This window comes from Tachyglossus aculeatus, chromosome 18, assembly GCF_015852505.1.
Source record: "Tachyglossus aculeatus isolate mTacAcu1 chromosome 18, mTacAcu1.pri, whole genome shotgun sequence".
Lineage (NCBI taxonomy): Eukaryota > Metazoa > Chordata > Mammalia > Monotremata > Tachyglossidae > Tachyglossus > Tachyglossus aculeatus.
The window spans coordinates 11,866,076-11,886,643 of record NC_052083.1 but is presented as its reverse complement, the minus strand read 5'-3'; the positions used below and the strand labels follow the sequence as shown (position 1 = coordinate 11,886,643).

Below are 20,568 nucleotides of genomic sequence, written 5' to 3'. Positions count from 1 at the left end.
CCATTCCAACAACACTGGGGTTCCAAACACTGCCTCCTCTCTCTCTCCGGACCTGGTGGTCTCAGTATGAGACACCTATGGAGCTCTGGCCAGTAGCAGAGCCAAGAACCTTCCCAGATTAAGCCCTTAACTTCCCCTATCTTCCTTCCTCTCTGTGTCCACTACAAGCTTTGCTGTGTGCCCCTTAAAGCACTTTAATTCTCCCCCCCAGCCCCACAATACTCATGTAAATATTCTTATACTCTATTACTTTCCCACCCTCTAGATCGTAAGCTCGTTGTGAGCAGGGAATGTGTCTCTATACTGTTATTTTGTACTCTCCCAAGCACTTAGTACAGTGCTCTGCATACAGAAAGCACTCAATCAGTCGTATTTATTGAGCGCTTACTGTGTGCAGCGCACTGCACTAAACGCTTGGGAAGTACAAGTTGGCAACATATAGAGACAGTCCCCACCCAACAGTGGGCTCACAGTCTAGAAGACAAATACAAGACAAATTCAAATACAATTGAATGAATATCCTTAGCCTATTTTACTGTCTATATCCTTCTGTAGACTGCAAGCTCCTTGTGGGTGGAGACGGTGTCTACGATCTCTTGTACTTTCCCAAGTGCTTAGTACAGTGCTATGCACCAAGTAAGCACTCAAGTATCATTAGGTGATTGATCATGAGCAGAAATGGAGAACACTGCAGCCTTCAATGCAGGGATTTTAAAGAAATCTTTAGGTTTTAATGACTGAGCACCGAACAAGAAGGTATAATATTTGTTCCTTTGAGGATTTCATAGACTGTGGAGAATATGATAACCCATGCGCAAGGATTTTTTGATCTAAAATAATAATAATAATTTTGGTATTTGTTAAGCGCTTACTATGTGCAAAGCACTGTTCTACGTGCTGGAGAGGATACAAGGTGACTCACAATCTTAATCCCCATTTTACAGATGAGGTAACAGTCCCAGAGAAGTTAAGTGACTTGCCCAAAGTCACACAGCTGACAAGTGGCAGAGCTGGGATTTGAACCCATGACCTCTGACTCTCAAGCCCATGCTCTTTCCAGTGAGCCACGTTGCTTCTCTAAAAGAGACAAGAATTAGCACGGCCTGGTGGAAGAAGCCCAGGACTGGGAGGTAAGAGAGCTGGGTTGTAATCCCAACTCTGATGTATGACCTTGGGCAAGTCACTTAACTTCTCTGTGCCAGAATTCCCTCATGTGTAAAATGGGGATTGAGTACTCCTCTCCCTCCTACTTGGACTGTGAGCTCCAGGTGGGTTGTGATTATCTTATATCTACCCCAGTGCTTAGCACATAGCACTTAAATACCACAATTATTAAATATTATTGGCTCCTCTTCTGTGCTTTGATGCTTCAAACATGCAGTTTGTTCTCAGTCTTTCTTTCTGGGGCAAGTATGGAATCACCGGGTTGGAAGAAGTTTCAAGTGGTTGCTAAAGTCAATAGTGTAATTACACTTACAGTTTCGTAAAGGAAGACAGAGACCAAAATAAACTGGATAGGGAAAAACAGCAGAGTATGAGGATCTATATGTAAGTACATAAGGGATAAGGATTCAAATGCATAGGTGGAATGCTTACTGGGTACAGAGCACTGTACTAAGTGCTTGGGATACTACAAATGAAAGAAAGGTGGTAGAAATGTTCCCTGCCCACAATGGGCTTACAGCCTAGAAGGGGAGACAGACATGAACATACATGATTTATAGATATGTATATAAGTGTGGCCTGGGAAGCAGCATGGCTTAGTGGAAAGTGCAGAGGGCTGGGAGTCAGAAGGACATGGGTTCTAGGCCTGGATCCACCACTTGTCTGCTGAGTGACCTTGGGCAAGTCACTTCACTTCTCTGGGCCTCAGTTACCTCATCTGTCAAATGGGGATTTTTTTATGGTATTTGTTAAGCGCTTACTATCTGCAAAGCACTGTTCTAAGCACTGGGGGGATACAAGGTGATCAGGTTGTCCCACGTGGGGCTCCCAGGCTTAATCTCCATTTTACAGATGAGGGAACTGAGGCACAGAGATGTTTAGTGATTTGCCCAAAGTCACACAGCTGACAATTGGCAGAGTGGGAATTTGAACCCATGACCTCTGACTCCAAAGCCCGTGATCTTTCCACTGAGCCATGCTGCTTGAGTGTGAGCCCCATGTGGGACAGGGACTGTGTTAGCTTGTAGTAATAATAATAATAATGGCATTTATTAAGTGCTTGCTATGTGCAAAGCACTGTTCTAAGAGCTGGGGGGGTACAAGGTGATCAGGTTGTCCCATGTGGGGCTCCCAGGCTTAATCTCCATTTTACAAATGAGGGAACTGAGGCACAGAGAAGTTAAGTGACTTGCCCAAAGTCACACAGCTGACAATTGGCAGAGTGGGAATTTGAACCCATGACCTCTGACTCCAAAGCCCGTGCTCTTTCCACTGAGCCATGCTGCTTGAGTGTGAGCCCCATGTGGGACAGGGACTGTGTTAGTTTGTACCTATCCCAGTGCTTAGTACAGTGCCTGGCACAGAGTAAGTGCTTAAATACTCCCCCCCACAAAAAAAAATACAGAGGGCAAATACCAAATTTCCAAAGGTCACCGAGCCCACTATTCCCCAGTCATGCATTGGTCTTAGTAGCCACACTCCTTCACAAAACAAAAAACCAAACCCTCATAATTTGTACTCTCATCAGAAAAAAATGGAGCTTGAGTTGAAATATTTTTCAGACTTCCTACCAAAAATAGACTTGGCACTGACAGCTATGGATGTGGGCAAGCTACTTGGTGAGTGCATTGTCTTTTCAGTTCTGTGGATTATATGAAATGGTAGTGTTTTATAACAATCTCTAATGATAGCGATTCATCATTTATAGAACAAGAGTCAGACTTACTGCCCACCAGTCCCCGCTGATGATATCATTCATAGCCATGCTGGAAATAACAATGATATTTAGTACAGCGCTTAAGCACTTAATACAGTGCTTTGCATACAGTAAGCGCTCAAATTATCGAGTGCTTGAGCACTGTACTAAGAGCTTGGGATAGTACAGAGTTGGTAGATGCGACCCTGTCCACAAGAAGCTTACAGTCTAGAGTTATAGAACAGAAGAGAGGTCCTACTTTGTTCTGCAAAAGACATATGTGAGGGCAAACATCTCAATATTCATTGAAAATTAAACACAATCTTGTTAAATCCAAATAGTGAACAGCAGACATCCTTTCAAAATAGGAAGAAAGGACATCAAGTTTATTTACACATCGTGGAGTTCTTTATTATCTCCCCCTCCTCTCCAAAGTGCTCTGTACAGAGTAGACATTTAATTCTTTATCTTTATTGGCTTTGACATTAGGCGACTTGTCCAAAAATCACATGCGTGTCAGAGGCAGAGCTGAAATAAACCCAAACATCCTCACTCACAGTGCTACATTCTCTCCACTCAACTACTCTGCCTCCCGCTGAGTTTTAATTTGCTTTGACAGACCGTATCTTATCAGTTAATCAATTGTATTTGAGCACTTACTGTGTGCGGAGCACTGTCCTAAGCTGAACAACGATATCTCCTGCAGTATGGCAAATAAGTGAAAACCACATATTGGTGACTTTTTCTTCTGCCATGTAAAATTTTAGTATTGAAACTCAAGAATGGACAAAACTGAGAATGTCCACATGAACCCAAACAAAATAAAAATTGGCACAATTCCAAGTGGATTGTCATGGCTCTTGGTTTTCAAGCCTTTATCCCAGAGATAGTCAAATGTGTCTCTAGAAAACGTTTCTTTCTTCTCCATGGCTGACATTCTTAATGTGGTTGTCACAACTGCTAGATCTACAACATGACTCTCTTGTCTGACAAAGTAGACATAAATTTAAGAAAAATATTTTAGGCTAAATTTTTCTGATTAGCCACTTGCTATTGATTTGAGCCAAACATAGGTCACGATCTGCATAACTCCTAATTACCCTTGATTTACTAGAGAGAGCATTATAAAGACATTTCACACTAACTCTAGCAAGAGCCTACTACCCTTTTGTTAGCTGGCAGGCATAAACCACCTGGCTTCCCTTCATAATGATATGAATCTCCATCTTGAAATAAATTCTGGCAACTATCTCTCAACTCCTACCTGGCACACGGAGGAAGTCGATTTAGTCTGGCCTGGAACACAAACATCATTTCCCAATTGATGTGTCTATGATTCATTTATGCCCCAAGGCTTCTGATAACAATTCTGACAAATAAGCTTACACTCAAAAGAAATTCAAACTGCCATTGGTTGTGAATGTGCAACACCTGACTGGATAGAAGTAGTTGAAATACTTCTGTGTAATCCAATGGAAAGTGTTATTTTAGCCCATTTTTAATGGTATTAAGTGCTTACCACATGTCAGGCACTGTTTTAAGGGCTGGGGCAGATTCAAGATAATCAGTTTGGATGCAGTCTGCATCCCACAAGGGGCTCACAGTCTTAATCCCAACTTCACAGATGAGGTAACCTACATGCAGAGAAATTAATGGCTTGCCTAAAGTCATACAGCAGAAAAGTAGCAGAACCGGGACTAGAATCCAAGTCTTTCTGATTCCAGATCTGTGCTTTACCCACTAGACAATGCCGCTTTCCCCAATGAGTTCCTAAGAAACAAGAGAATTGCCAAAAGCCATTTTGCAGCCAAAAACTGCAAAGACTCGCAGGCATTATCTTAGTGGATCTGTCCTCCTCTCCAGGCAAGCTAACATAAAGAGAATGTGAGACAGAGCCGGGAGAAGGGACCGTTGGCTATCTTCAGTTAGTCATCATGGGAACCATCAACCGAGGCAACAGCCAATGTCCAGAAAGAAGTTTAACTGGGCTAAGAGGAAATCAGCCTGAGGATAGCTGAGAATTTTAATGAGATGTGAAAATACAATTACAACCGTGGCCTTGCTTCCCACTCTCACTGCCAAGGAACACATCCTTACGCTGCCTCTTAGTGAGTTCGGGAAGGGCCGGTGAGGGTTTTGGGACCAACAGGTTCAAATATATTTAAGTTTAAACTAAAAGTTGGACAACCAAGTATTCAACAGGTAATAGGCAATCCCTCAAAAGTACAAACTAACCCAGGTATAATGTATATAGATAGCTAGTTCATTGGAATATTTCCATTAATTGTGGTATTTGTTACTTGCTTACTATTAGCCAATCCCAGAAGGAGATGCAAACATTTCAGGCAGACGCCGCTGTTGCACTTGGGCCCACAGCCTAAGGGGAAGGGAGAGCAAATAGTCAGATTTTTGGAGTGCTTACAAAAAAAAAAAACCCAAAACCCCCCAAAATGTATTTATTAAGCACTTACTATGTGCCAGGTACTATACCAAGTGCTGGAGTAGATAAAAGATGGTCGAGTTGGACATAGTTTATGTTCCACTTGGCTCAGCAGTCCCCATTTTCAGATGAAGTAAGGCAAGGTCAGCCTCTGAAAATGTCTGGGGATAGTTCCTGGAGAGGGTGGGGAGGTGAGGAGAATCCCCACCCTTACTGGATTAAGAGGGTCCATGCCAAAATCCTCAACCTAAATGAGCTGATTCTTCTGCCTCATTCCAGCCTCATCACAAAGGAGGAGAGGATCCTGAAGAGAGGGCAACCTTTCAATATTCCCCATAATATATTCTCTATTACCCAAGATAAGGCCCTGCAAAAATCAAGCAACCCTTCAGTGGTATTTACTGAATGTTTACTATGTGCCCCAGACTGAGCCCCCTTTTTCCTTTCCTCCCCATCCCCCCCAACCCTACCTCCTTTCCCTCCCTGAAGCACCTGTATGTTTGTACACATTTATTACTCTATTTTACTTGTACATATTTACTATTCTATTTATTTTGTTAATGATGTGGATCTAGCTTTATTTCTATTTATTCTGACGACTTGACTCCTGTCCATATGTTTTGTTTTGTTGTCTGTCTCCCCCTTCTAGACTGTGAGCACTTTGTTGGGTAGGGATCGTCTCTATATGTTGCCATCTTGTACTTCCCAAGCGCTTAATACAGTGCTCTGCACACAGTAAGCATTCAATAAATACGATTGAACGTGCAGAACACCTACTAAACACTTGGGAGAGTCCAATACAGCAGAATTAACAGATACCTTTCCCAGTCATAACATAGAAAACTTCCAATATGCCTATTAACAGTGGGTCCCAAGGTTTCTTAAGACTGCTGATCATTCCTAGAGGGTAGAGGGGCAGGACAGAATAGTAGAAGAATTATTATAGTTTAAGAAGATTAAGAGGGAGATTTTTCCCTTGCCTAGTATAAAGATCTCTACAAAACAAATGGTGAAGTACAAGAATTAAAGGATCTGACCAAGTCTCCAGTAGGACTCCATGTAAATGTTTTGAAGTTCTGATTGTATAGGTCTGAGAATATTTCCAAACAAAATATCCTGCAGATAATTCTTTGACCAGAATAATTTACTCAAAAAGGAATGACAGGAAGTTTCAATTTAAACCATAAAACCCCAAAGCCACGCACCATAAAAATCAGCAAATCCACCTCTTACCAGTTGGATTAATTTTTTCCACAAGAGCTGATTAAGAACCATAAAACAGTATTCTCTAGCCTACCTTTCCTCTGAGTAGTGATTAGATGATTTTATGATTGTCTTTCCATGAAGAGCTTGGTTCCAGGAGAAGGAGAACAGAAGATAGGATGCCTCAGTCAAGTCCAAATCCAAGGAGCCTTAGTCCTTAGCTCCTCCCTTCCACGAGAAATCTGGGAGTTTGAATCTAACCAGAGCAGCCCCTTTCTGTTGTGAAATTTAGTAAAGCACCTCTTGGCCAATTGGGAAATGTAGTTTTCTCCTTTCCTCCCCTACAACTCCTTAATCACCTCTAACAGGACCCTCAGCTGGATGTTTGAAAAATCACCTGGCTCTTACTAAAAACTGATTGATGTAATAAACTTCAGCAGAGTCCTCCTCACTTCCCCTCCTTCCTTCTTTTCTCCTTTATCCCTTCCATCTTCCCCTCCTCTTTCTTTCCTTCCTCTCTCATCCTTCTAACCCTAACCTCTTGGCCTCCCTCGCTCTTCATATCCCCACCTCATCCTATAGTGAACAGAAATCTTGTTAATTAGGTAGTAAGTGGCAATTAGAGTCTATGAGGCATTGAGATTAAAACATAATTTTCTGTTGAAAAATTGATTTAAGAAAAAGCTGTTCATCTGGTCTAGACCTGATACAAGCATACTACTGCTACTAAATACCTGGATTAAGGGAATGGTGGGGATCCCCTGCTTCCATTAAACAGATTGAGATGGTTAATCATAACAACACACTGATCTGTTGGAGACTCCCTCTGGAACAAACCTTATGCAATGTCTGGACAGTGTTTATTTAGCCTTACCTGTGAACCCTAGGTGATTATCCTAGGGAAAGTACATGCTCTTCAAATTCTCATTCCCTTCAAAACTTTCTTAAACAGAAAGATGATCTTTAAAATAGCCAGGCCAGTGGGAAAGCTGTCATTTTAAATTCCTGAAGTAGAGGCATTTACTCCAGGAGTCAGCTGGAGAAAGACTTCTTAAAAATGGTATCTAGTTAGTGCTTATCTTGTGCAGAGAGTGTACTAGCTCTTGGTGAATGGAGAAAGAATAGAAAGAAGGCTGAAAGGAGGGGGAAGACAAGTTCCATTATTTTCTAGGACAGACAGAAAACACAAAGTAGACAGAAGAGCCAAAACTTCACTGACCCTTTATAATAATCACCTTTTAGACTGTGAGCCCACTGTTGGGTAGGGACTGTCTCTATATGTTGCCAATTTGTACTTCCCAAGCACTTAGTAAAGTGCTCTGCACATAGTAAGTGCTCAATAAATACAATTGATGATGATAATCAGGATGGTATTTGTTAAGCACCTACTACATGTAAAGCACTGTTCTAAGCACTGGGGGGGATATTAGGTTGTCCCAAATGGGGCTCACAGTCTTAATCCCCATTTTATAGATGAGGTAACTGAAGCCCAGAGAAGTTAAGTGACTTGCCCAAAGTCACACAGCTGACAAGCAGCAGAGCGGGGATTAGAACCCACGACCTCTGACTCCCAAACCCGTACTCTTTCCACTGAGCCACGCTGTTTCTGTTTACACCCTTTGCAATCTGCTTTCTGCCTTCTTCACTCCATTGATACCTCTCCATCCGAAGTTACCAAGGGCCCCTTTCTTGGTAAATCTAACTGGCCTATCTTACATGCTAAGTCATTAAAGGAATTCAGCTCAATTGGGCTGTGTTTACAACTAATCTGTCAGTTTGCTGCTGAAGTCTACTCAGTCTTGATTATGGAAACGTAGCTACTGTATGAGGAATGCAAAAGTTACACAGCTCTTTAACTTAAAGAATTATTGTGCCCAATTTCATTCAACTTGATCTGCCTCTTTCCCTGAACACTCCCCACACAAGAGGTGTCATCTTATTTGATTTTTGCCCAGGCCAAGTTCCTATAAATTGAATGGTGCAAGCCTCTATTACTAACTTATTTCACTTCATGTACAGAAACTGTCAGTATTAAATTGATTTTTCCAAAGTGAAATTAAGTAAATTGCGAATTTCAGAAACTTGGAGTAATCCAATTAAAAACCCTAGTTCCTTGGAAGGGAGATTTATTGTGTTCACCTGCAGCTTGGTGTCTCCAGAGAGCTGGCTGTGTAATTAGCGATAATCAATTGAGCTGTGTCCTTAGGTTGTGGCTTTGGGTTTAGACTTATCCATCTGAAAAAAACAAGCAGGTTCTTTTCTTTCCTGGGGCCAAATTTCCACCAACCTATGCAGTCACCTTTCACCTGCAAACCTGATCTCTGTCCCGTCAAGGTGCAGATCCCACCTCCCCGTCTGGAGCCAGTTGAGAGGGCCCTAGACTCAGAAATCCTGGTTCGACCTCATAGAGCTAAGTAATAATAATTATAATAATGGTAATATCCATTCATTAAACTGTATTTATTGAGTGCTTACTGTAAGAGAAGCAGTGTGGCTCAGTGGAAAGAGCCCGGGCTTGGGAGTCAGAGGTCATGGGTTCGAATCCCAGCTCTGCCACTTGTCAGCTGTGTGACTTTGGGCAAATCACTTAACTTCTCTGTGCCTCAGTTCCCTCGTCTGTAAAATGGGGATTAAGACTGTGAGCCCCACATGGGGCAACCTGATCACCTTGTATCCCCCCACCCTGTGCTTGGCGCATAGTAAGCGCTACTTCCCAAGCGCTTAGTACAGTGCTCTGCACACAGTAAGCGCTCAGTAAATACGATTGAATGAATGAATGAAATGCCATCTTTGATATTATTATTACTACATGCATCCCCTAGCTGGAGCACAAATGAAAGCTGAATATCAGTGACCACATTGGGAGCTGAGTGAGGAGGTCATCATCGCAATGGTGCCATGAATCAGAGTCTGTGAGTTAACAATAGTAATTGTGGTATTTGTTTAGTGCTTACACCGTGCCAAGCACTGTACTAAGCGCTGAGATCGATACAAGCAAATTGAATTGAACTCCCGGTCGGGAGAGAGATTCCCCCATCCCCAACCATACAGCACTTGTGTATATTTGTACATATTTATTACTCTATTTATTCTTTTTAATGATATCAATCAATCAATCGTATTTATTGAGCGCTTACTGTGTGCAGAGCACTGTACTAAGCGCTTGGGAAGTACAAGTTGGCACCATATAGAGACCGTCCCTACCCAACAGTGGGCTCACAGTCTAGAAGGGGGAGACAGAGAACAAAACCAAACATATTAACAAGATAAAATAAATAGAATAGATATGTATACGAAGCAGCGTGGCTCAGTGGAAAGAGCCCGGGCTTTGGAGTCAGAGGTCATGGGTTCAAATCCCAACTCCGCCACTTGTCAGCTGTGTGACTTTGGGCAAATCACTTAACTTCTCGGTGCCTCGGTTACCTCATCTGGAAAATGGGGATTAAGACTGTGAGCCCCCAGGGGGACAACCTGATCAATCAATCAATCAATCAATCGTATTTATTGAGCACTTACTGTGTGCAGAGCACTGTACTAAGCGCTTGGGAAGTACAAGTTGGCAACAGATAGAGACAGTCCCTACCCAACAGTGGGCTCACTGTCTAAAAGGGGGAGACAGAGAATAAAACCAAACATATTAACAAAATAAAATAAATAGAATAGATATGTACAAGTAAAATAAATAGAGTAATAAATATGTAAAAACATATATACATATATACAGATGCTGTGGGGAAGGGAAAGAGGTAAGATGGGGGGGATGGAGAGGGGGACGAGGGGGAGGGGAAGGAAGGGGCTTTTAGACTGTGAGCCCACTGTTGGGTAGGGACTGTCTCTATACGTTGCCAATTTGTACTTCCCAAGCGCTTAGTACAGTGCTCTGCACATAGTAAGCGCTCAATAAATACGATTGATGATGATTGATGATGATGAAGGGGCTCAGTCTGGGAAGGCCCTTGTAACCTCTCCTGTGCTCAGAACAGTGCTGTGCACATTGTAAGCGCTTAATAAATGCTATTATTATTATTATTATTATTATTATCTCTTTTGATGGCATTGATGCCTGTCTACTTGTTTTGATGTCTGTCCCCCCCCATCTAGACTGTGAGCCGGTTGTTGGGTGGGGATCGTCCCTGTTGCCTAATTGTACTTTCCAAGCGCTTAGTACAGTGCTCTGCACAGTAATTGGTCAATCAGAATGAATAAATGAATGAAAGGCACCACGAATTGACCAGGAGTGTTGCAACCTTATAAATGTATTTATTGCTATTAACGTCTGTCTCCCCCCTACCGCCCCCCCCCCCCCTCGGCCCGTAAGCTCCTTGTGGGAAGGGAATGTTTCTGTTGATTGTTACAGCGCTGAGCGCAGTGCTGTGCACATAGTGAGCGCTCCATAGAGACGACTGAACGAATGAATGAACCGTAGTGCATTTTGCATCCCGGTTGGGAGGTGAGTGTGTCGCTTTTTCCAGGAGCTGCCTCCGCTTTGAGGTCCAGAGCGGGGGGATGGAGGGATGGAGGAGGGATAGAGGGATGGAGGAGGGATGGAGGAGGGATGGAGGGATGGAGGGAGGGTCCTGGGGCTGCACACACAATGTCGGGGGGGGGGGGGGGGGAATGTGTGTCCTCTCCCACACTAAGCGCTGCACGGCAGGAGGAAGAAACATCGGAGGAGCCACGGCTGCGGTTGGCAAAGTTGGGGCCGGGAGGGAGGGAGGGAGGGACGGATGGAGGAGCTGCCTGATGCAAGCTGCAGGATGAAAGATGCACGGCCGTGCTGCACCGCTGCACGATTTTCATCCCTCCAATCGTTTTGAGCGCTTACTGTGTGCAGAGCACTGTACTAAGCGCTTGGCATTCTACTAAGATGCACGATGCCTGATTTTCATTGGATCGTATTTATTGAGCGCTTACTGTGGGCAGAGCACTGGACTCAGCGCTTGGCATTCTACTAAGATGCACGGGCCTGATTTTCATTGGATCGTATTTATTGAGCGCTTACAGTGGGCAGAGCACTGAACTGAGCGCTTGGCATTCTACTAAGATGCACGGTGCCTGATTTTCATTGGATCGTATTTATTGAGCGCTTACTGTGTGCAGAGCACTGTGTTAAGCGCTTGGCATTCTACTAAGATGCACGGTGCCTGATTTTCATTGGATCGCATTTATTGAGCGCTTACTGTGTGCAGAGCACTGTACTAAGCGCTTGGCATGCTACTAAGATGCACGGTGCCTCATTTTCATTGGATCGCATTTATTGAGCGCTTACTGTGGGCAGAGCACTGTACTAAGCGCTTGGCATTCTACTAAGATGCACGGTGCCTGATTATCATTGGATCGCATTTATTGAGCGCTTACTGTGGGCAGAGCACTGCACTAAGCGCTTGGCATGCTACTAAGATGCACGGTGCCTGATTTTCATTGGATTGTATTTATTGAGCGCTTACTGTTGGCAGAGCACTGAACTAAGCGCTTGGCATTCTACTAAGATGCACGGGCATGTTGCACCGAGCATGATTTTCATTGGATCGTATTTATTGAGAGCTTACTGTGGGCAGAGCACTGTACTAAGCGCTTGGCATTCTACTAAGATGCACGGTGCCTGATTTTCATTGGATCGTATTTATTGAGCGCTTAATGTGGGCAGAGCACTGTACTAAGCGCTTGGCACTGTGCTAAGATGCACGGGCATGTTGCACGGTGCATGATTTTCATTAGGTCGTTTTGAGCGCTTACTGTGTGCAGAGCACTGTACTAAGCGCTTGGCATTCTACTAAGGTGCACGGTGCCTGATTTTCATTGGATCGTATTTATTGAGCGCTTACTGTGGGCAGAGCACTGTACTAAGCGCTTGGCACTGTGCTAAGACGCACGGTGCATGATTTTCATTGGGTCGTATAGAGCAATTACTGTGTGCAGAGCACTGTACTAAGCGCTTGGCACTGTAGTGAGATGCACGGGCATGTTGCACCGAGCATGATTTTCATTGGATCGTATTTATTGAGCGCTTGCTGTGTGCGGAGCACTGTACTAAGCGCTTGGCATTCTACTAAGATGCACGGTGCCTGATTTTCATTGGATCGTATTTAGTGAGCGCTTACTGAGGGCAGAGCACTGTACTAAGCGCTTGGCATTCTACTAAGATGCACGGGCCTGATTTTCATTGGATCGTATTTATTGAGCGCTTACTGTGGACAGAGCACTGTACTAAGCGCTTGGCATTCTACTAAGATGCACGGTGCCTGATTTTCATTGGATCGTATTTATTGAGCGCTTAATGTGCGCAGAGCACTGGACTCAGCGCTTGGCATTCTACTAAGATGCACGGTGCCTGATTTTCATTGGATCGCATTTATTGAGCGCTTACTGTGGGCAGAGCACTGTACTAAGCGCCTGGCATTCTACTAAGATGCACGGTGCCTGATTTTCATTGGATCGCATTTATTGAGCGCTTACTGTGGGCAGAGCACTGGACTCAGCGCTTGGCATTCTACTAAGATGCACGGGGCCTGATTTTCATTGGATCGTATTTATTGAGCGCTTACTGTGGGCAGAGCACTGTACTAAGCGCTTGGCATTCTACTAAGATGCACGGTGCCTGGTTTTCATTGGATTGTATTTATTGAGCGCTTACTGTGGGCAGAGCACTGTACTAAGCGCTTGGCATTCTACTAAGATGCACGGTGCCTGGTTTTCATTGGATTGTATTTATTGAGCGCTTAAGGTGGGCAGAGCACTGTATTAAGCGCTTGGCATTCTACTAAGATGCACGGTGCCTGATTTTCATTGGATCGCATTTATTGAGCGCTTACTGTGTGCAGAGCACTGTACTAAGCGCTTGGCATTCTACTAAGATGCACGGGCCTGATTTTCATTGGACCGCATTTATTGAGCGCTTACTGTGGGCAGAGCACTGTACTAAGCGCTTGGCATTCTACTAAGATGCACGGTGCCTGATTTTCATTGGATCGTATTTATTGAGCGCTTACTGTGTGCAGAGCACTGTGCTAAGCATTTGGCATTCTACTAAAATGCACGGGCATGTGGCACGGTGCATGCTTTTCATTGGGTCGTATTGAGCGCTTACTGTGTGCAGAGCACTGTACTAAGCGCTTGGCACTGCTAAGATGCACGGGCATGTTGCACGGTGCATGCTTTTCATTCGATCGTATTTATTGAGCGCTTGCTGTGTGCAGAGCACTATACTAAACGCTTGGCACTGTACTACGATGCACGGGCATGTTGCACGGTGCATGCTTTTCATTGGGTCGTATTGAGCGCTTACTGTGTGCAGGGCACTGTACTAAGCGCTTGGCACTATGCTAAGATGCACGGGCATGTTGCACCGTGCATTATTTTCATTGGATCGTATTTATTGAGCGCTTACTGTGTGCAGAGCACTGTGCCAAGCGCTTGGCATTCTACTAGGAGAAGAGAAGCAGCGTGGCTCAGTGGAAAGAGCGCAGGCTTTGGAGTCAGGGGTCATGGGTTCAAATCCCGGCTCCGCCAATTGTCAGCTGTGGGACTTTGGGTAAGTCACTTCACTTCTATGGGCCTCAGTTCCCTCATCTGTAAAATGGGGATGAAGACTGTGAGCCCCCCGTGGGACAACCTGATCACTTTGTAACCTCCCCAGCGCTCAGAACAGTGCTTTGCACATAGTAAGCGCTTAATAAATGTCATTATTATTATTATTATTATTATTACTAAGATGCACGGTGCATGCTGCAAGATGCACAAACATGCTGCACGGTGCATGCTGCAAGACACATGAACATGCTGCATGGTGCAGTTGCAAGATAATAATGATGGCATTTGTTAAGTGCTTACTATGTGCAAAGCACTGTTCTATGTGCCAGGGGGGAGAGAGGAAGGAATACAAGGTGATCAGGTTGTCTCACGTGGGGCCCACAGTCTTGGTCCCCATTTTACAGATGAGGGAACTGAGGCTCAGAGAAGTGAAGCGACTTGCCCAAAGTCACACAGCAGACATGTGGGGGAGCCGGGATTCGAACCCATGACCTCTGACTCCTAAGCCCGGGCTCTTTCCAGCGAGCCACGCTGCTTCTCCCCCCCTTTTAGACTGTGAGCCCACTGTTGGGTAGGGACTGTCTCTATATGTTACCAACTTGTACTTCCCAAGCGCTTAGTACAGTGCTCTGCATACAGTAAGTGCTCAATAAATGCGATTGATTGATTGATTGATTCACTGATGCACAAACGCTGCAAGGGCATGTTGCGCTTGAGTGCATTCATTTCATTGTATTTATTGAGCGCTTACTGTGTTCAGAGCACTGGACTAAGCGCTTGGAAAGTAGAAGTTGGCAACATATAGAGACGGTCCCTACCCACACAAGCGCTCAGTACAGTGCTCTGCACACAGTAAGCACTCAATAAATACGATTGAATGAATGATGCACGGTGCATTCTGCAAGATGCCGAACATGCTGCAGAATAATAATAATAATAATGATGGTATTTGTTAAGCGCTTACTACACTCAAAGCGCTGTTCCACGTGGTAGGGAGGTTACAAGGTGATCAGGTTGTCCCACGGGGGCTTACAGTCTTCATCCCCATTTTACAGATGAGGTAGCTGAGGCCCCGAGAAGTGAAGTGACTTGCCCAAAGTCACCCAGCTGACAATTGGCGGAGTCAGGATTTGAACCCATGACCTCTGACTCCAAAGCCCGGGCTCTTTTCCACTGAGCCACGCTGCTGCACACTGCCGTGTGCAGTGCTGTGCACACAGCAAGCACTCAGTCATCATCAATCGTATTTATTGAGCGCTTACTGTGTGCAGAGCACTGTACTAAGCGCTTGGGAAGTACAAGTTAATAAATATGGTTGAGTGAATAAATGCACGTATGAACATGCAGCAGGGTGAGTACTCTACGCACAGTAAGCGCTCAATAAATAGGGTTGAGTGAATGAATGCATGCACGGTACATGCAGCAGGGTGAGTGCTCTGCACACAGTAAGCGCTCAATAAATACGGTTGAGTGAATGAACGGTGCATGCAGCACGGTGAGTGCTCTGCACACAGTAAGCGCTCAATAAATACGGTTGAGTGAATGCATGTGAATGCTCTGCACACAGTAAGTGCTCAATAAATACGGTTGAGTGAATGAACGGTGCATGCAGCAGGGTGAGTACTCTGCACACAGTAAGCGCTCAATATTCATTCATTCCATCGTATTTATTGAGCGCTTACCATGTGCAGAGCACTGTACTGAGCGTTTGGGGGGTGCAATAAATAAATAAATGAATTATTTACAATAAATAAACCATACACACAGTAAGCACTCAATATTCAGTCATTCCATTGTATTTATTGAGCGCTTACTGTGTGCAGAGCACTGTACTGAGCACTTGGGAGGTGCAATAAATAAATTAATTATTTACAATAAATAAACCGTACACCCAGTAAGCGCTCCATATTCATTCATTCCATCATATTTATTAAGCACTTACCATGTGCAGAGCACTGTACCGAGCACTTGGGAAGAGCAATAAATAAATAAATGAATTATTTACAATTGATAAATAAACCGTACACCCAGTAAGTGCTCAATATTCATTCATTTCATCGTATTTATTGAGGCTTACTGTGTGCAGAGCACTGTACTGAGAGCTCAAGAGGTGCAATAAATAAATAAATGAAGTATTTACAATCGCTCAACATTCCATCATATTTATTGAGCACTTACTGTGTGCAGAGCACTGTACTGAGCGCTTGGGAGGTGCAATAAATAAATAAATGAATTATTTACAATAAATAAATAAACCATACACCCAGTAAGCACTCAATATTCATTCATTCCATCGTATTTATTGAGCGCTTACTGTGTGCAGAGCACTGTACTGAGCGCTTGGGAGGTGCAATCAATAAATGAATTATTTACAATAAATAAACCGTACACACAGTAAGCGCTCAATATTCATTCATTCCATCGTATTTCTTGAGTGCTTACAGTGTGCAGAGCACTGTACGGAGAGTTTGGGAGGTGCAATCAATCAATCGTATTTATTGAGCACTTACTGTGTGCAGAGCACTGTACTAAGCGCTTGGGAAGTACAAGTTGGCAACATATAGAGACGGTCTCTACCCAACAGTGGGCTCACAGTCTAAAAGGGGGAGACACAGAACAAAACCAAACATACTAACAAAATAAAATAAATAGAATAGATATGTACAAGTTAAATAAATGAATAAATAAATAAATTATTTACAATAAATAAATCGTACACCCAGTAAGCACTCAATATTCATTCATTCCATCGTAGTTCTTGAGCGCTTACAGTGTGCAGAGCACTGTACCGAGCGCTTGGGAGGTGCCATCAATCAAGAAATGAGTTATTTACAATAAATCAATAAACTGTACAGTGAATATTATTACTCTATTTATTTTAGTTGTACCTATTTATTCTATTTATTTTATTTTGTTAATGTTTTGTTTTGTTGTCTGTCTCCCCCTTCTAGACTGTGACCCCACTGATGGGTAGGGACCGTCTCTCCATGTTGCCAACTTGGACTTCCCAAGCGCTTAGTCCAGTGCTCCGCACACAGTAAGCACTCAGTAACTACGATTGATTGATTGACTGATTGATTACCGAGCGTTTGGGAGGTGCAATCAATAAAGAAATGAATTATTTACAATAAATAAACCGTACACCCAGTAAGCGCTCAATATTCATTCATTCCATCGTAGTTCTTGAGCACTTACAGTGTGCAGAGCACTGTACCGAGTGCTTGGGAGGTGCAATCAATCAAGAAATGAGTTATTTACAATCAATCAATAAACCGTACAGTGAATATTATTACTCTATTTATTTATTTATTTTAGTTGTACATATTTATTCTATTTATTTTATTTTGTTAATATGTTTGGTTTTGTTCTCTGCCTCCCCCTTCTAGACTGTGAGCCCGCTGTTGGGTAGGGACCGTCTCTCTATGTTGCCAACTTGGACTTCCAAAGCGCTTAGTCCAGTGCTCAAGAAATGAGTTATTTACAATAAATCAATAAACCGTACGGTGAATACTATACTCTGTTTATTTATTTTAGTTGTACACATTTATTCTATTTATTTTATTTTGTTAATATGTTTGGTTTTGTTCTCTGTCTCCCCCTTCTTGACTGTGAGCCCACTGTTGGGTAGGGACCGTCTCTCTATGTTGCCGACTTGGACTTCCCAAGCGCTTAGGCCAGTGCTCCGCACACAGTAGGCACTCAATAAATACGATTGATTGATTGATTGATTGATTGAATAGGGTTGAGTGAGTGAATGCACGGAGGGTGCCCGGTGAGCCCACCGTTGGGTAGGGCCTGTCTCTCTCTGTTGCCAACTTGGACTTCCCAAGCGCTTAGTATAGTGTTTTGCACACAGTAAGCGCTCAATAAATACGATTGACTGATTGATTACCGAGCGTTTCGGAGGTGCAATCAATAAAGAAATGAATTATTTACAATAAATAAACCGTACACCCAGTAAGCGCTCAATAGTCATTCATTCCATCGTAGTTCTTGAGCGCATACTGTGTGCAGAGCACTGTACCGAGTGCTTGGGAGGTGCAATCAATAAAGAAATGTTATTTACAATAAATCAATAAACCGTACAGTGAATAGTATTACTCTATTTTAGTTGTACGTATTTATTCTATTTATTTTATTTTGTTAATATGTTTGGTTTTGTTCTCTGTCTCCCCCTTCTCGACTGTGAGCCCACTGTTGGGTAGGGACTGTCTCTCTATGTTGCCGACTTGGACTTCCCAAGTGCTTAGGCCAGTGCTCCACACACAGTAGGCGCTCAGTAAATACGATTGATTGATTGATTGAATAGGGTTGAGTGAGTGAATGCACGGAGGGTGCCCGGTGAGCCCACTGTTGGGTAGGGCCTCTCTCTCTATGTTGCCAACTTGGACTTCCCAAGCGCTTAGTCCAGTGCTCCGCACACAGTAAGTGCTCAATAAATACGATTGATTGATTGATTACCGAGCGTTTGGGAGGTGCAATCAATAAAGAAATGAATTATTTACAATAAATAAACCGTACACCCAGTAAGCGCTCAATATTCATTCATTCCATCGTAGTTCTTGAGCACTTACAGTGTGCAGAGCACTGTACCGAGTGCTTGGGAGGTGCAATCAATCAAGAAATGAGTTATTTACAATCAATCAATAAACCGTACAGTGAATATTATTACTCTATTTATTTATTTATTTTAGTTGTACATATTTATTCTATTTATTTTATTTTGTTAATATGTTTGGTTTTGTTCTCTGCCTCCCCCTTCTAGACTGTGAGCCCGCTGTTGGGTAGGGACCGTCTCTCTATGTTGCCAACTTGGACTTCCCAAGCCCTTAGTCCAGTGCTCAAGAAATGAGTTATTTACAATAAATCAATAAACCGTACGGTGAATATTATACTCTGTTTATTTATTTTAGTTGTACACATTTATTCTATTTATTTTATTTTGTTAATATGTTTGGTTTTGTTCTCTGTCTCCCCCTTCTCGACTGTGAGCCCACTGTTGGGTAGGGACCGTCTCTCTATGTTGCCAACTTGGACTTCCAAAGCGCTTAGTCCAGTGCTCAAGAAATGAGTTATTTACAATAAATCAATAAACCGTACAGTGAATATTATTACTCTGTTTATTATTTTATTTGTGCCTATTTATTCTGTTGATTTCATTTTGTTAATATGTTTGGTTTTGTTCTCTGTCTCCCCCTTCTCGACTGTGAGCCCACTGTTGGGTAGGGACCGTCTCTCTATGTTGCCAACTTGGACTTCCCAAGCGCTTAGTACAGTGCTGCGCACACAGTAAGCGCTCAATAAATACGATTGATTGATTGATTGATTGAATAGGGTTGAGTGAGTGAATGCACGGAGGGTGCCCGGTGAGCCCACCGTTGGGTAGGGCCTGTCTCTCTCTGTTGCCAACTTGGACTTCCCAAGGCTTAGTATAGTGTTTTGCACACAGTAAGCGCTCAATAAATACGATTGATTGATGGATTACCGAGGGTTTGGGAGGTGCAATCAATAAAGAAATGAATTATTTATAATAAATAAACTGTACACCCAGTAAGCGCTCAATATTCATTCATTCCATCGTAGTTCTTGAGCGCTTACTGTGTGCAGAGCACTGTACCGAGTGCTTGGGAGGTGCAATCAATAAAGAAATGTTATTTACAATAAATCAATAAACCGTACAGTGAATATTATTACTCTATTTTAGTTGTACGTATTTATTCTATTTATTTTATTTTGTTAATATGTTTGGTTTTGTTCTCTGTCTCCCCCTTCTAGACCGTGAGCCCGCTGTTGGGTAGGGACTGTCTCTCTATGTTGCCAACTTGGACTTCCCAAGCGCTTAGTGCAGTGCTCCGCACACAGTAATCGCTCAATAAATACGATTGATTGATTGATTGGTTGATTGAATAGGGTTGAGTGAGTGAATGCACGGAGGGTGCCCGGGGAGCCCACTGTTGGGTAGGGACTGTCTCTATACGTTGCCAATTTGGACTTCCCAAGTGCTTAGTCCAGTGCTCCGCACACAGTAAGCGCTCAATAAATACGATTGATTGATTGATTGATTACCGAGCGTTTGGGAGGTGCAATCAATAAAGAAATGAATTATTTACAATAAATAAACCGTACACCCAGTAAGCGCTCAATATTCATTCATTCCATCGTATTTATGGAGTGCTTACTGTGTGCAGAGCACTGTACCGAGCGCTTGGGAGGTGCGATCAATCAAGAAATGAGTTATTTACAATCAATCAATAAACCGTACAGTGAATGTTATACTCTATTTCAGTTGTACATATTTATTCTATTTATTTTATTTTGTTAATATCTTTGGTTTTGTTCTCTGTCTCCCCCTTCTAGACTGTAAGCCTGCTGTTGGGTAGGGACCGTCTCTCTATGTTGCCAACTTGGACTTCCCAAGCGCTTGGTACAGTGTCCCGCACACAGTAGGCGCTCAATAAATACGATTGATTGATTGATTGATTCATTGATTGAATAGGGTTGAGAGAGTGAATGCACGGAGGGTGCCCGGTGAGCC

At 43.2% G+C, this 20,568-nt stretch overlaps 1 protein-coding gene across 3 annotated transcripts in view; it reads left to right on the top strand.

The window, feature by feature from the left end:
- The first annotated feature begins 10,929 nt into the window (after positions 1-10,929).
- Positions 10,930-20,568, top strand: part of LANCL2 (LanC like 2) — a 59,285-nt gene continuing 49,646 nt past the window's right edge. Inside the window, exon 1 of one of the 3 annotated variants that reach the window (XM_038760328.1) lies at positions 10,930-10,953. The gene's annotated coding sequence lies outside the window, so the exon portion shown is untranslated. Of the gene's footprint in view, positions 10,954-11,173; positions 11,190-14,015; positions 14,035-20,568 lie in introns of those variants that run through there. The other 2 variants (XM_038760329.1, XM_038760327.1) reach the window with 2 other exon arrangements.